We start from the raw sequence: 15,408 nt of genomic DNA, 5'->3' as shown, positions 1-15,408 counted from the left end.
CTCAGAGACCCTCAAACTAGTGGTCACCTCCAACAGTGTATGTTATCTCCATTGGGGTGATTTAGGGGATAGTGTTGTCATCGGGTCTCTTCACTTGAATGTTCTCTTCTCCAAGTGAATCAATCTTCCACCAGGAGGGAGTTTGCATGGGTGTAAGACAATGGTAGGATCTGAGTGATGGGGTAAAATTACCTCCTATACCTAAAAGTATGATTTATTGGACAGGAAGTGATAGAGGCAAGACTGAAAACACAGCAATGTTGATTAGGACACTTAATGGGTTATAAACATCGAAACATCTGGTCAACATGTTTCAGCCTTGTGTTGCCTCTGTGGGTCCATGGCCTTCATCAGGACCATGTGTGGTAGATCCCAATATTCGTTGATTATTAGTGGAAATGTTTAGTAAGTATATTAACTTATGGTTCTTCTCTCACAGGCCTCATTATGGGCAATGACAGTTCTCTGTTATAGGCTTGATTTTTGCCTATAACTCAAAATGGGTTATGGTTAGCCCCATGGGGTTTGTGTAGAGGGGGGGCTCCATCTGTAACCTATTAGGTATGTTCCTCCCAGCGCCTTCGCTCTCCATGTCTCTTCCGTCCCAGGCCTGTGAGAGAAGAACCGTAAGTTAATATACTTACTAAATATTTCCCCAATAATCAACGAATATTGTGATCTACAACTCATGGTCCTGATGAAGGCCAATGACCCCGAGAGGCAACACAAGGCTGAAACATGTTGGCCAGAACTTTAGGATCCATTAAGTGCCCTAATCAACATCAATACATTTTTAGTCTTACCTCTATCACTTCCTTTCCAATAAATCATACTTTTAGGTATAGTAGGTAATTTTACTCATATCACCCAGATCCTACCATTGTCTTACACCCAGACAATCTCTTCCTGGTGGAGGTGTGATTCACTTGGAGAACCAAACTCTCAAGTGAAGAGACCTGATGATGACACTATCCACTACATCACCCTAATGGAGATAACATACACTATTGGAGGAGACAACGTGGTTGAGGTTCTCTAAAACAATTTCTTTGAGACTCTGGTCTAAAGACTGGTGAGCTTCACTAGCCCCTTGATTTACTTTAGATAACAATTGCAGCCTAGCAAACACTGACTGTCCTGGGGGCCCAGGAACACTTTTTCTCACAGAAAGCATAACACATTGATATATGTTTTGCCTCTGCAATGGCAATAAATCAGTGAGTGGCAGAATACCCTCATGTTTACTGGCCGGTCTGTATATTTTGCAAAAATATTTGTTTTTTTCTCTCATGGAGTTTCTAAAAGTATAACCTTTCTCTTATGCACTGTACAGATGCTTATAGGAATCACAGTAAAACCAAATATATGTATTTCTTAACACCTTAAGGAATCAATTGGATTAAAAGCAAACTTTGCTACTAGTGACAAGCTGACGTGGTCCTTTTAAAGGTTATTTTTCTTATTACATTTCCTAACAGATATACTTTTTCTTTTGTCCTTCACACTCAAACTTATGACTAGGTAAAGAAGACAAATGCTCTTGGAGTCTGCACAGAAATGTTTTGAAGGGGTCCTTGTGACAGATATCAACTTGAGGACCACACATTTGATTAATTGAAACAGTACTTCAGCGGGCATACCCTCATGGGTTGATCCTCTCCCCTTCCACCTTTTGGTCTGAACATGAAATCTGGTGAAGCCCGTCTCACCAACAGTAGGGATGTTCAATGTAGACCCTTGTAAGATACGTTTATTGAAAGGGAACGAAAATCTAACTTATTTATGTAGTCCGTAGCTGTTCAGTTTTCTGGCATGAGTCAGACCCTCTATAGAGCTATAGGAACGAGATTAATCAGTAGGTCATTAATAGTAACTATCTCACATTCTGTGCAAGTAACACCACTGACTGTGTGGGAGCAAAATGGTACCCCAAAAATTGACCTAAATCCCTCCCACAATTACTGAATCGGAGACGGTGTTAACCTCAATTTCATGAGACAATGTGTCTCCAAATTAAGGCACCTCCCAAATCATCAAACCCAATCAAGATAGAACTGATTAAAATGATTGAAATGAATAAGCCTGATCAATAACTGAGTTCTAGATTAATGAAAAGTTAAAGGGTTTGATTACAAATTTAAAAAAAAGCGGTACAAAATCAGGCTTGCAATTGCACAGGTATACAGAGTATGCAAAAGTTAGAAAATAGTTTAATTCCCAATGAGCAGCAAAATCAGAAAATAATCGGGCAGTATCCTTAGTAGAACAGGAAAGTCTTCTGGTTTACCCTAAAATCGAGGATTTTTATACTCAATTCTTGCATATCATAATAAGACCTTTTGCAAAATCTTCATGGTGTGAGCAAATGTATCACATCTTCATTAAATCAAACCATAAGAAAAATAAGCATCATATTATCTAAACACCTAGGCACATTTCTTAAACAATTATTCAACACTCTCTATGCTAATATCATCTGGAGATGTTTGATCAAACAAGAAACATTGACAATAAGACTTTCTTCGAATGAATAGATCCCAGTGAAGAAATGGAAAATGTGGCTGCATGTTGCCTGTTACATCAGAACTGTGGAGGGTTCACAGAGGACCGAACAGTAGCAATGAAAATAAACTATTATGACTTCAGCTTGACCATGTGCTGCGGAGAGACGATCTAAGCAGGAGGAGGGGACACAGTTGAGTGACAGAGATTACTTCCATCTTGGTCAATATTGTCACATGGTTCAGTTAGGCTCAGGTAGAAACGCATAAGTGAGTGAGGGAAAGGGTTCTAGATCTGTTACCGCGATTTCTTGGTTAGTCAGGGTTGTTGTGTTCTGTGGTTGCCAAAACCATTTGCTATCTGTCTACGTTTAGGGGTGCTTATGGTGGCACTATGAGCTAGCTGGTCTATAGGACAACATATCCTGAGGGGGTGCTCGGAATCAGTCTGGCATCGTCCCAATATTTGTGTTGCCCAACCGATCCTACTGGAGAGTGGAATCTCCACAACAATTGAACAGAAATGTAGCCTAACTAAAACAAATTAATAAATACACATCTACACCTCATAGAAAACTAATTTCAAAAGCAAGTGTATTAATTCAGTCTGTAGATGTAAAATTGGGTCTGAAAATGTTGCACATTGTTAATGATACAAAAAAATATAAATCCATAAAAATTTGTTGCAACTGTCACAAAGGCTCCCTATCTGTCACTCAAACGAAGATATCCCATGCTTACCGGGCATAAAACCCTAACTAGAAGGAATTCTTCCTCATTACCAACACCAGCAAACAAGCTGAAGTCCAAGATTGATTCAATAACATGGTATTGTTTTTGTAGTTTAAACCTCATATTTCCCCTCTGTTACTGATATTATTTATATGGAAGGATGTAGAATCAAAACTCCTTCCGAAATCCATATTTCTGGAATATAGTCATGAGACTATACTGATACATGAATATTAGATTTTAATCCTTGGACAAATTAAAAACTGGCCAACTCAAGATTCCTTTTTCAACAGGGTGCCTTTTCATCACTAAATCCAATTATCTGGCACCAACAAGTGAATCAGTCATAGAACATGAAAGGGGTTTTGGAGTTCTCATAATTTATTATTTAACTGTCATCAAACCATCACAGAGTCTCAAAGCGAGCAAAGTAAATATTGAGATGCCTAGATAGAGAGATTTCGCTATCGGGAAAACAACCTTTGTGCTACTACTGTACTCTTATTCTTTGAGACCTTAGCTTAAGAACCGTGTCAGCATCTTGGGTCTTCCGCCAGAAGAATGACCACAAATTTGAGACAATCCATAGACCGACTATAACACTGTGCATGTGAAAAACTAGACAATCTATTAAGATTAGTTTAAAATCCCTAAATCATATACCCATTAGAGGAGGCAGTTATTGAAGTATTGGAGAGCTAGAAGTCACAATATAAGAAGGGAGAGGAAACTAGGGAGCAATATTAGGAACAGTTATTGTTTGAAAATGCAGTAGCATGAGAGCATATTGTCAGCACTGGCTGTTTAGGAAAATGTGTAAAATAGATAAACATGATGTTTGAAAAACAAACATGTGCGATAGAACTGAAATTGCAAGTGTAAATATTATTTCCTGCCTGTTCGTCTGTATTTAGTTCTTCACATCTTTTCTTTGGCTTTCTAAATGGTGCCATCTTTTACGCCTTTTCAGTTGTTGATTATACAGTTGAAGTAGTAATTTCCTATTTATATGCATTTGAATGGCGCATTTACTACTTTGTAAATTTCTCCCGACTGCTTTGCTATTTTTATTTGCAATTTTTTACATTTTGATTTTCTTACTGCATTTATTTGACCCCCAAACCCAACTTTGATTTTATTTCTCCTTAACCTCTTCTATGTTCATTTTAACGTTACTTTCTCAGCACCAGAGTGACTGCTGTTCAGCATGGCTAAAAGTTAGTGTGGTAAAGTAGAATGGCGTTAAGTAGACTGTTTTAAAGTGGAGTGGAGTGTTATGGAGTGGCATAGAGTGGCGTACAGTATAGTTGAGTGGCATGGAGAGGAGTAAGGCGGAGTAGCATGGAGTAGTGTACAGTGCTGTGGAGAGTTTTGGAGGGAGTAGAGTGTCGTAAAGTGGAAGGGCATAGAGTTGAGTAGAGTATCATTGAGTGAAGTGGCATAGAGTGTCGTGGAGTGGCGTAGACGGTGTTGCGTAGAGTGTAGTCAAGTGTAGTAGAGCCAAGTAGATTGTCAGAGTGGAGTGCTAGAGTGGAGTAGTGTGTCATAGAATAGAGTGGAGTAAAGTGGCATGGAATGGCATAGAGGACAGTGCGTAGAGCGACGTAGAGTAGTTTTGTAGAGTGGCATAGAGTGGAGTAGACTGCTACAGAGTGGAGTGGCATAGAGTGGGATAGTGTGTCAGTGGAACAGAGTTTAATGGAGTAGAACGTCACAGAGTTGAGTGTTGTGGAGTGGTGTGTCATAGAGTGGAGGAGAGTTGAGTAGAGTGCCTTAGAGGGAAGTGGCGTAAAGTACAGTGGTGCAGAGTAGATTGGTGTAGAGTGCAGTGGCTTAGAATGCTTTGGTTTTGACTAAATTGAGTAAAGTGGTGCAGAGTGGAGCAGAGTGACCTACAGTGAAGTGGCATAGATGAGGTGGTGCAGGGTAGAGTGGAGTACTGCAGTGTGGAGTGCAGTAGAGTGTCGTGGCATAGAGTGTCAGAGTGCATGGTCATAGAGTGCAGGGTTGTAGAGTGCTGTAGAGATTAGTGACGTAGAGTGCAGTTACGCAGAGTAGAGTGGTGTACAGTGCAGTGGCATAGTATAGTGGCGTAGAGTAGACTAGAGTGGCATAGAGTGCAATGGTGTAGAGTGATGTAGCACGCAGTGGCATAGAGTGCAGTGGCATAGAGTAGAATGTTGTAGAGTGTAGTGGCATAAAGTGTAGTGGTACAAAGTGGTTGGTATAGGTGCAGTGGCATTAGGTGCATTGGTTTTGAGTAAAGTGGTGTAGACTGCTTTGGTTTCGATTGAAGTGGTGTAGAGTAGATTGGCATTGAGTGCAGTGGTTTAGAGTACAGTGGCAAAGCGTAGACTGCAGAGGCATAGTTTGGCGCAGCATAGAGTGCAGTGGTGTAGAGTCAAGTAGACTGCTGTGGCGTAGAGTCGATTGCATCAGAGTAGAGTGGAGTGGTGCCAAGTAGAGTATATTGGTTGCTGGTTAGTGCACAGTGGCAAAGAGATTGAGTAGTGTAGAGTGGCGCAGCGTTGATTGCAGTGGTGTGGAGTGGCGCAGAGTGGAGTAGAGTGGTGTAAAAAGACTTCAACTGCCAACTCACTGAACACATGGAAATCAACAATCTTCTGGACCACTCCCTTTCCGCACCAACCACAGCACCAGAACCGACCTGATCGCTGCTATGGTCGACCTCAGAACCCTCCTCCACCAGGGAGAAATGGCAGCCCTGATCCGCCTAGACCCCCCAGAAGTAATCAACACTGTATCTCATCACACCCCTATCAGGAGGCTTCATCACATCAAAATCTAAGGAGACGTCCTCAAATGGATCGCCTCTTTCCTCACTGGAAGAACCCAGAGAATCCACCTGACACCTTTTATCTCGGAACCCAAGAACATAATCTGTGGCGTCCCTCAATGCTCGTCCCTCAGCCCTACACTGTTCAACATCTACATGACACCCTTGGCCAACATCGTCAGAACCCACAGAATGAACATCATGTCCTACGCAGATGACACCCAGCTCATCCTCTCACTATCAGAAGCCCCCTCCCCCACGAAGGCCAACTTCCACAGGTGTATGACGAGCATCTCGGAATGGATGAAAAACAACTGTCTTAAGCCCAATACAGACAAAATGTAAGTGCTGATCTTCGGGAACAACTCCTCCCCATGGAACGCCTCAGTTGGCCCTGTGAACTAGAACCAGCGCCCATTCCGACAGACCACAACGCAACCTTGGCATCATCCTGGACAGCAAGCTCACCATGAAAAACCAGATCAACCCAGTCTCTTCCGCCTGCTTCCTCACTCTTCACATGCTTTGTAAGATCTTCAAATGGCTTCCTGTCAACACCAGATGAATCATCACTCAAGCCCTAGTCACCAGCCAGCTAGACTACTGCAACACATTCTATGTAGGAATCACCACGCACTGCCTGAAGAGGCTACAGACTATACAGAACTCAGCGGCCAAACTCATCCCCGATCTCCCCAAGTGTACCCACACCACCCCACCTCAAGATGCTCCACTGGCTCCCCATTCAGAAAAGGTGTCAAGTCAAGATGCTGATCCACCCCAACAAGGCCCTTCACAACCAAGGACTGGCATACATCAACCACCGCCTGAACTTCAACCAACACTCCAGGCACCAGCGCTCCACCTCCCTCTCCCTCACGCATCCCCCCTGCATCCACCGAAGCAACAGCGGAGAATATTCCTTCTCCTACCTTGCGGCAAAATCCTGGAATGACCTCCCCCTTCACCTACGGACCTCATCCTCTCCTGGAATTCAGGAAAGGAATCAAGACCGTGCTGTTCAACCGAACTCCTTAGCAGCATGTTCTCAGTGCCTGGAAATCCTCATGGGTGATTAGCCACACTCTATAAATCCGAGTTGATTGGTTGATTGAGAGTGCAGTGGCGTAGAGTAGATTTTTTCAGAGTAGAGTGAAGTGATGTAGAGTGGAGTGGTGTGGTGCAGGGTAGAGTGGAGTGGTGCAGGGTAGTGTGGAGTGGTGCAGGGTAGAGCGGAGTGGTGTAGAGCAGAGTGGAGTGGTGTAGAGCAGTAGAGTGGAGTGCATTGCCATAGAGTGCAGTGTTGCAGAGTAGAGTGGCATAGAGTGTAGTGGCTTAGACTTGAATGGTATAATATGTAGTGGCGTAGAGTGCAATGGTGCATAGTAGTGTGAGACAGGGAGCATTGCCATAGAGTAGAGCAGAAAGGCGTAGAGCAAAGTGGTGTGCAGTAGATTAGAGTGGCGTAGAGTGCATTGGCATAGAATGCAGTAGAGTGGTGTAGAGTACAGTGTTGCAGAGGAGAGTGGCATAGTGTAGAGGTACATGGATTGCATTAGTGTAAAGTGCATAGGCGTAGAGTGGTGCAGAGCAAAGTGACAGAGTGCAATGGTGAGTGGCACAGAGTGCAGTGGTGTACAGTACAGTTGTGCAGATTAGAATGGCATAGGGTGCAGTGGCGTAAGATGAATTAGTTTTGAGTAAAGTAGTATAGAAAGCATTGGTGTAGAAAGTAGTGGCACAGAGTGCTGTGGTGTAGAATAGAGTGGTGTAGTGTAGAGCGGAGCAGAGTGGAATAGAGTGGCATAGACTACAGTGGCATAGAGTAGATTGTTTCAGAGTATAGTAAAGTGGTGTAGAGTGCAGTGCTATAGAGAAGAGTGTTGTAGAGTGCAGTGCTGCAGAGTGGATTAGAGTGGGTTGGTGTAGAGTGGAGTGATGCAGAGTAGAGTGGTGTGGAGTTCAGTGGCGGAGAGAGCAGTGTTGTAGAGTGCACTGGCATAGAGTAGAGTGATGCAGGGGAGTGGAGTGCAGTAGAGTGGCATGGAGTGCAATGGCATAAAGTGCAGTGGTATAGAGTGGTGCAGAGTAGAGTCGGGCAGTGACACAGAGGACAGTGGTGCAGAGTAGAATAGAGTGGCGGAGAGTGCAGTTACATAGAGCGCAATGGTGTAGAATGATGCAGTGTACAGAAGCGTAGAATGAAGTGACACAGAGTGGAATGTTGTAGAGTATAGTGGCATAATGTGCAGTGGTACAAAGTAATTGGCGTAGGGTGCTTTGGTTTTGAGTAAAGTGGTGTAGAGTGAACTGGCATAGAGTGAAGTGGTTTAGAGTGGAGTGCTGTAGCGTAGTGTGGAATGGCGCAGAGTGGCATAGAGTGAAGTGATGTAGAGTAGATTGTTTCAGAGTGAAGTAGAGTGGTGTGACCCAGGTTATAGTATAGTGGTGTAGGGTAGAGTACAGTGGCGTAGAGTAGAGTGGTGCAGCGTTGATAGCAATGGCGTATAGCGGAGTGGCATCGAGTAGAGTGACGTAAAGTGCAGTGGCATAGAGTAGTTTGTTTCAGAGTAGAGTGCAGGCGTAGAGTGTAGTAGTGCAGGGTAGAGTGGAGTAGTATAGAGTAGTGGCGTACAGTGCAGTGTTGCAAAGTGGAGTCAGGTAGAGTGCAGTGGTGCATAGTAGAGTGGGGTAGAGTGCACTGACCTAGAGTAGAGTGGTGCATAGTAGAATAGAGAGGCGTTGATTGAAGTAGCATAGAAGGCAGTGTCAGAGTGCAATGGTGTGCATTAGATTAGAGTGCATTGGCGTAGAGTGCAGTAGAGTGGCGTAGAATAGAGTGGCACAGAGTTCAGAAGCATAAAGTTCAGTGGCATAGGCTGTAGTGCTTTAGAGTGTACAGTACAGTGGTGCAGAGTATAGTGACATAGAGTTCAATGGTGAGAGGAGTTGGCCTAACGACTACGGCGGTCAACCTCGAATCTGGGGAACCGGGTTTGAGTCTCGGCAATGGCGCTGAACATCCTGTGATTCTGGGCAAATCACTTAATCTCCCAGTGCCTAACAAAAAAAAATGTTTCCTCATGTAACGCAACTGGTGCTATGTAAAGCGCTCTGATCCCCGATTCGGGTCAAGTTCGCGCTATATAAAACTCTGTTAAAAAAAAAAAATGGTGTAGAGTATAGGGGTGCACAGTGCAGTGGTGCATATTAGGATGGCATAGAGTGCAGTGGCGTAAGATGTATTGGTTTTGAGTAAAGAGGTATAGAAAGCATTGGTGTAGAAAGTAGTGGCACAGAGTGCAGCGGTGTAGAATAGACTGGTGTAGTGTAGAGTGGAGCAAAGTGGAATAGAGTGGCATAGAGTAGATTGCTTCAGAGTAGAGTGAAGTGGCGAAGAGTGATGTAGAGTGCAGTGCTGCAGAGTAGATTAGAGTGGGTTGGCGTAGAGTGGAGCGATGCAGAGTAGAGTGGTGTGGAGTTCAGTGGCAGAGAGAGCAGTGTTCTAGAGTGACATAGAGTGAAGTGGAGTGGTGTAGAGTATAATGGTGCAGGATAGAGTGCACTGGCATAGAGTAGAGTGATGCAGTGGCATGGAGTGCAGTAGAGTGGCGTGGAGTGCAATGGCATAAAGTTCAGTGGTGTAGAGTGGTGCAGATAAGAGACACAGAGGACAGTGGTGCAGAGTAGAATAGAGTGGCGGAGAGTGCAGTGACGTAGAGCGCAATTGTGTAGAATGATGTAGTGTACAGTAGCGTAGAATGCAGTGACATAGAGTGGAATGTTGTAGAGTATAGTGACATAAAGTGCAGTGGTACAAAGTAGTTGGCGTATGGTGCTTTGGTTTTGAGTAAAGTGGTGTAGAGTGAATGGGCATATAGTGCAGTGGTTTAGAGTGGGGTGTAGTGTGGAGTGGTGCAGAGTGGAATAGAGTGGCATAGAGTAGATTGTTTCAGAGTAGAGTGAAGTGGCGAAGAGTGCAGTGGTATAGAGAAGAGTGTTGTAGAGTGCAGTGCTGCAGAGTAGATTAGAGTGGGTTGGTGTAGAGTAGAGCGATGCAGAGTAGAGTGGTGTGGAGTTCAGTGGCGAGAGAGCAGTGTTCTAGAGTGGTGTGGAGTGGAGTGGTGTAGAGTGTAATGGTACAGGATAGAGTGCACTGGCATAGAGTAGAGTGATGCAGTGGCATGGAGTGCAATGGCATAAAGTGCAGTGGTGCAGAGTGGTGCAGAGTAGAGTGGGCAGTGACACAGGACAGTGGTGCAGAGTAGAATAGAGTGGCGGAGAGTGCAGTGACGTAGAGCGCAATGGTATAGAATTAATTATAGTGGCATAAGGTGCAGTGATACAAAGTAGTTAGCATAGGGTGCTTTGGTTTTGAGTAAAGTGGTGTAGAGTGAATTGGCGGAGAGTGTAGTGGTCTAGAGTGGAGTGGTGGAGTGTAGTGTAGAGTGGCATAGAGTGCAGTGATGTAGACTAGATTGTTTCAGAGTGACGTAGAGTGGAGTGATCGAGGTTAGAGTATAGTTGTGCAGGGTAGAGTGCAGTGGCGTAGAGTAGAGAGGTTCAGCATTGATAGCAATGGCGTAGAGTGGAGTGGCATGGAGTAGAGTGGCGTAAAGTGCGGTGGCGTAGAGTAGATTGTTTCAGAGTAGAGTGAAGTGGCATAGAGTGAAGTGGTGCAGGGTAGAGTGGAGTAGTATAGAGTAGTGGCATAGAGTGCAGTGTTGCAGAGTGGGGTAGAGTGCAGTGGCGAAGAATGCAGTCGTGCATAGTAGAGGGGTAGAGTGCACTGGCATAGAGTAGAGTAGTGCATAGTAGAGTAGAGAGGCATAGACTGAAGTAGCGTAGAGGGCAGTGTCAGAGTGCAGTGATGTACATTAGATTAGAGTGGTGTAGAGTGCATTGGCATAGACTACAGTGGCGTAGAGTAGATTATTTCAGAGTAGAGTGAAGTGTAGAGTGCAGGGGTATAGAGTAGAGTGTCCTAGAGTGCATTGGTGTAGAATAGAGTGGTGTAGAGTGCAGCGACAGAGTACAATGGTGTAGAGCGCAGTGGTGCAGAGTAGACTGAGGTAGAGTGCATTGGTTTTGAGTAAAGTGGTCTAGAGTGCTTTGGCATAGAGTGGTGCAGAGTAGAGTAGAGTGGAGTGGTGGTGTATGCAGTGGCGCAGAGTAGATTGTTACAGAGTAGAGTGCAGTGTTGCAGAGTAGATCAGAGTGGAATAGAGGGGATTTGCATACAGTGGAGAGGTACAGAGTAGAGTGCATTGGTGTAGCGTGCAGTGGCATAGAGTGCAGTGTTGTATAGGAGGGTGGCGTAGTGTGCAGTGGAGCAGAGACAAGTGCAGTTGAGTGACGTGGTTCAGAGAAGAGTGGAGTGGGATAACGTGGAGTATGCATGGTATGGTAGCGTACTGCCATTACAGACAGCACCTCGCCAATTGAAATGACCATTACATTTGCACTCACATACAGTTTTACTGATAAAGGAATACAGCAAACATGTGGAAATGTCATCACCAAATTTACTGATTTGATCGTTAGCACAGTTCCTTTATAGACATTTAAATTTTGTTATGTACTAGAAAAAGAAAATCATCTGTAGACCCTTAATCAAGCAGACCCCCCACTAGTCAGCATGATTGTCACATAAATCCTCTCACTTTGAAGTCAGAGAAAGAAAAATAAACACCAAACAATCGGGAAGACACAGCCTTACATTTGACCCCTGTCTTTGAATGCACAGCAAATGTGACAAGATAAGAACAAGATTTAAAGGCCTGTTTGCAGAAAGCGAGTTTGTGGAAGAATACAAAAAAACAAGGTTTCGGCAATGGGAGGGACAAACTCAACTGCACAGCCTAAAGCAAATACATGTAGCAAATAGAAAGCCAGAAAATGTGAGTTACAACCCAGAAAACCAATGGTAAGCAATGGCCGAAATGCATTCCTAGGTCAACTTTCTGAATGTCCCACAGGAAGTCTTTATCAAACCGGACAGCTGCACTGTCTGGTAGGCTGGGACCTAAAAAAGGGGAGCCGAAATGAGGGGGTGGGTATGAGGTCTTCACCTGAATAATTTAAAAGGGTTAAAGGAAAGAGTTACTTTAAAAGACCAAAAGGCAGGGAAAATATGGAAAAAGTGAAATCCACAGCTCGGTAGATGTTGCAGTAGTGTCAGCTACAGATGGCCGAATCCGAAATGAATACAGCATTAAACCGAGATTGTTAATACAAAATTAGTGTGAAAAGTTGGCCTGGTATATGCTGTCCACTAGTTAAAGTGGGCACCTGGCACCAGTCCAAACGACCCTCTTTGATGATTAGGTTAAAGACAACCTTTATTGAAAGCTCTCCTAGTGGTAGCTATGGAGAGCAGCCTTCAGGCTAAGTCTTGAAGGAATGTAAAGCAGCTTGGTTTACCAGATTATAACCTCCTGAATGATCAAATGAAAGGAGAACCACACAAGGAATATATAAAATATATGTATTTATTACTAAACACTCTCTACTAACCTCTTTATGAGATTAGAGAACAGAGCACACAATATTAAAGCTCTAGAACGACAGTAAATAGCACAATACACAGCGGGCTCCAGGAGGAGACCAAACCTAATACTAAGAAAGTGGTATAACAACCACGACTTGACTAGACACAGTGACTAGAGCACGTAGAATCGCTGGGACCCCAATGAACCACCCAAGGTAGTGACACAGGGGACCCACGGAGGCCGGGGGCAGTGTGAGAACACAGCCGCGAGCTCTGTACAACTTTATGGGAAAGTCGCGGTTGGAATTTTAAAGATTAAGGACACTTAGGAGAGGGCTTCAAGCAAACCCTTGGGAACATAGAAGGTTCTAAGACCAGCACCCTTGAGAGTACCGAGGTACCCGTGTTACCTATACCAGGAGAGCCGGGTGCATAGGGGTCAAGTGGTGTCGGAAACGCTTGTTGATTTCAATGGCGTGATGCGAAGAAGTGCTGCTGCCGGGAAGATTAGAAATGTCCGGTGTGATCCAAGCCTGGATCGGAGATGAGAAGAACCTAAAAGCAGAGGGGACAGAGTCTGGGTCACTTCACAGTGACCAGGGGCACGATAGACAAATGCCCACCGATGTCGGGTGTTTCAGATGAAAGAGGTGAAGCTTGACTCTGCAGCCACGGGGACCAGGAGACTTCGACGACGACCAAAGTCCAGAGATGAGCTGTCCCACGAAGGATGTCGAGTGCTGGGAGGTCAGTGTCCGGATTGAACACCAACAAGCCATGGCAACTGCAACCCACGTTGTCAGAGGAAAGATGCTTCTGTGAGGACCAGCAAGGTCCTGGGGACTCTCCAAGCCATGGAGAGTCAGGGCACATCTGGAGCAACCAGGAAAGCCCACTGAAAGTTAAGGATACCTTCACAGGGACCCACAGGTCGACGGACCAGGAATCGCGAAGAGACCTCATGGAATCACAAAATACCAGCCCATGGAACACTCGTGGAGGGTAGGCCAGAAATCTTCGGTGGAAACACTGCTCGGGGTCAGGACTAAAAGTAGCTCAAAGCACAGCCTCAGGGGTCGCCGGAAGGCATATGCTGCTGAAAAAGTACACGGTGCACAGGGGTTCTGGTTGCACGGTCTCCACGAGGGCTGCGGGTCTCAGGTTTGCTGAGAGCACTAGTCGACCTCGGGGACACTTGGGAACCCACCTCCTCAGGAGCTCGGGAGATGCAAACCGGTCAGATGCATTTAAGGTGCCTAGCTTGCAGGGGAGTAACTTCTTTACTCCAAGGGAGATACTTCAGTCATCCAGCGTAGTGTAGATAGACGAAGTACTTGGTTTCTGTATCAGAGTTTCGTCCAGGTAAATCTAAAGTCCTGTAGTCAGGGGTTCCTACTTTATACCCAAGGAAGGGGTGGAATAAACTCTAGGGACCCACCTATGAGAGGGTCAGGACAGAGGGGTGGCTACACCCATATCCTTTGTCCAGTTTCGCGCCACAGCAGGAGCAAATGGCTCCTGCAACCGGTTTGAGCTGGACTATGCACAGGGACACCAAGCGTGCCCCCAGTGCAGACATCAAAGCACTCTCGGAGTGCACCCAGCCAGCCCCAATACACTAAAGCCTCTCTGGGAGGTGGTCACACCTCCCTGTGACAGTAAACCTATTGTCCAGCCTTCCCCTGCCGGAGTTTTGTCCAGCAGCTGGAGGGCAGACTCGTGTCTGTGGCTGACAGCATCCATCTTGTGATGCCAGGGTCGAGAAAGCTGGTACCGGGTGTACCGGTGTTGTCATATTTCTCCCTCTAGGAGGGTGGAATCATACCTCCCACACCAGTTACTGGTGTGGAGGTATGATTCCAAGGTGTGTGACACCAAACACGACATGATTCCATGCAGCCGTTTTATAGTTAGCATTTACCGCAAGGTTATAATGCACTTAAGAGTATATGGTTGGCTGCATCACAAACAACCCTGGAATAGAGGTTCCGAAGGCTGCAGAGGGGCTCTGCTCATGCAGGTACACCCTCTCACACAAAACCCAGCATCTTACCTTCAGGATTGATAAGGCCTGCCATAGGGGTGACTGATAGGTTTATATGTGCAGTGATATGGAGTAGATATAGTGAACCTATATCTAAGTAAGGGAGTGCATGCACCACCTTACACAGGCTGCTGTAGCAGATCTGTTGTGTCATTTTGAATGGTCTCCAAGGGGTGGCATAAAACATGCTGCAGCCCCTGTGAGGCCTCTGGGGTACCTATGCCATAGGTATATAGTATACTACATACTAGGGACCTATAAAGGTACCCCAGATTCCAATCTGGAGTGTACCTAAAGTACATGAACAACCAATTTAGGGAGAAAGCAGATAGACTGGGGTTCTGATTAGCAGGATCCCAGTCAGACGAAGTCGAAAACCAGCAAAACACCAAGAAAAAAAGTGGGGGGTAACCATGCAGTCAGATTCCACCTTCTTACAACTAGTGGAAACAGAACAATAACATTTTTATCCAACTAATAATTACTTCGAGATTAATCTCCGTTAACTAATGAAAGTGAAACAAATCATATGGAACCGAAAGACTTATTTTATACCGACCTTGGTTACTTGTACTCGTTTGAGGTCACTTGCTTGCTTTGTTTTTATCACTACACCATAAGTGTTTTCATCTTACTTCAGTCATTGAGTTCTGGAATTTTTAATATATTTAAGCATTAGCTCATCCCATTCAACCCTTTAAGTTTTCTTTGGGCAAACATCATGTTCCGTGACATCATGCACCTTCGTTCTCATTTCACAAGAGTAACGCATTGATAGGCCTTTCTTTATATTCTAGATCATGTATTTGTTTTTGTGTAAAACATAATTAATAAAAAGTGCCAT

At 44.9% G+C, this 15,408-nt stretch overlaps 1 protein-coding gene across 1 annotated transcript in view; it reads left to right on the top strand.

The window, feature by feature from the left end:
- Positions 1-15,408, top strand: part of CALHM4 (calcium homeostasis modulator family member 4) — a 50,837-nt gene that overhangs the window by 31,188 nt on the left and 4,241 nt on the right. The gene's annotated exons all lie outside the window — the stretch shown is intronic.

The sequence above is a fragment of the Triturus cristatus genome, chromosome 6, assembly GCF_964204655.1.
Source record: "Triturus cristatus chromosome 6, aTriCri1.1, whole genome shotgun sequence".
NCBI lineage: Eukaryota > Metazoa > Chordata > Amphibia > Caudata > Salamandridae > Triturus > Triturus cristatus.
The sequence above is the reverse complement of the archived record's forward strand: the minus strand, read 5'-3'. Positions and strand labels throughout refer to the sequence as shown.